The sequence below is a fragment of the Etheostoma spectabile genome, chromosome 11, assembly GCF_008692095.1.
Source record: "Etheostoma spectabile isolate EspeVRDwgs_2016 chromosome 11, UIUC_Espe_1.0, whole genome shotgun sequence".
Taxonomy (NCBI): Eukaryota; Metazoa; Chordata; class Actinopteri; order Perciformes; family Percidae; genus Etheostoma; species Etheostoma spectabile.
In genome coordinates, this window is record NC_045743.1 from 22,456,459 (window position 1) to 22,458,425 (window position 1,967).

At 39.9% G+C, this 1,967-nt stretch overlaps 1 protein-coding gene across 1 annotated transcript in view; it reads right to left on the reverse strand.

Moving 5' to 3' along the window:
* The window catches only part of LOC116698086 (arginine and glutamate-rich protein 1-B), a gene marked incomplete at its 3' end in the record, with an annotated part of 9,283 nt that overhangs the window by 6,324 nt on the left and 992 nt on the right, over positions 1–1,967 (reverse strand).

Sequence of the window (1,967 nt, forward strand, 5' to 3'; positions counted from 1 at the left end):
TATATATATATATAAATAATGAAAGACACTAAAAAATAGAATACTGCACTCTAAAATGTATTAGTTTTGCGTTTTATGTTCAATTCAACGTTCACTAACAGAATATTCAGAACACTTTCCTCTCATTTGTTTTAAATTTAACAAGTAACGTATTGCATTTTTGAAGAATGCTGAAAAGCAGCAGAACTAAGTACACTTAAATATCTGTTTAGTTATGACAAGAAATATTGCCATATTTAACAACACTATCGCATATTTTCCTATTATTGTGCAGCCCTACTACATACAGCACAGTCCAGGTATTCCAAATGTGTGGAAAGTTGACTTACTAGACCAGTCCACTACACCTGTAGCAATGGACAAGCCTGTCCACAACAGCAGCAGACTGATAGGTTAATGCAGGTGGAGGTCACCTGTCATCCTGTTTACCTATTGAAAATGCATTTTATCTCCACTCTGAACAGGAAGCTATTAGGAGTTGGTAGGTGCATTGTCACATTGCTTCTGGCACAACTGTAAACACACAACCTACCCTGCCTGGATTGGATTTCATTTAGTCAGCCACTGGGCAACCAGAGGGCTGACCAGAAGCCTCTGTGTCCTGATATTTACATTTGTATACCTGGTTGAGTAGCCCTGTGGCCATTAAGCAGTAAAATAGGCAGTCAGGAAGCCAGGTGTGAGGCAGCAGCTCAGATCTCAGGTGTCTGTAAGCCTCTGGCTACCACCGACACCTTCACAACAGAAGCATCCCTGTCCAACAGATCCGGCCGGCAGACAATAAACGGGCTGTGGTCGTGATGTGAAGTAACCACTGCGGTGCTTTAAGATGCAGAGTAGTGACAGTCAGCGCTTTTACATACACAGCAGTAACCAGGGTAATGCCAGTTCTCTCAGTACACATGAGCGGGGAATAAATGGGAACAATGACGGGAGTACCACCACCTCCGGTACAGTAGGTACTAGCTTTTTCTTTCGGTTGACCTATGTCAAAATTACATCAACCGGCCACTAAATTTGTAAAAACTTAATGGTTCATTCCCACTCTTGTCCCAGCGTAGAAAAGCACTTCTACTAAGAGCTAATAATGTTTGTGATTGGCTGTCTAACGTTACACATCGTAGAGACACGCAGGTAAAAAAACAAAATGAGAACAGGCTAGGGTTAGGGTCTGTCTAACTAACAAATGAACTAACTAACCACCCCCCTTACTTATACTGTGAAGTAGCAACATGCCCCCGGCTGCCTACTACAGTATATTTTCCCCCAGCTGGACATTGTATGCACTGGAATTTGTTGCACATTTATCAGCACCTACTGAAGCAGCAACTTCACTTCTGCAGCACCTGACCTAACCATTGATGCCTAGTCAAGACACCTGGATGTTCAAACACTAGGAGTACATTAGGCTAACTGACAAGATAGCATGCTAATTACATAAATAATACACATACTGAATGCATGCTTCCCTGCATGCATTCAGAATGTATATTAATTGAGGTTTACTTTTTAGTAAATATGACCACAAAGTCATTGTTTTTCCATGTACTATATGCTTCACCATGTAAGGTTGCAGCCAGCTACTAATTGTCATACGGTGTATTGCACTGATCTAATTTTCAATATACACTGTATGTTCAAGGATGGGTTAGGATTAGAAGGGCAAGGGGTCTTAAAATTGCTTATTTAAAAATCCTACATGCACCCAAAACACATTCAGAGGTAGATTTATGGCATAAAGTGTTTTTTTGTTTGTTTGGTGTTGTCAACCAATAAATTACTTACACAATTATTAAACTGTCAAAACTGAGACTGGATTATTGTATGAACCACAGAACCATAGGTTAACAAATTCCAAAGCACTATTGCAATGGCAATGCAGTCAGTGACACTATGACAATAATAGATGGTCAGGACAGCAGGGATGATTATTTAATTGTTTTTAGGTTTTAATGACTGTAAAAAAA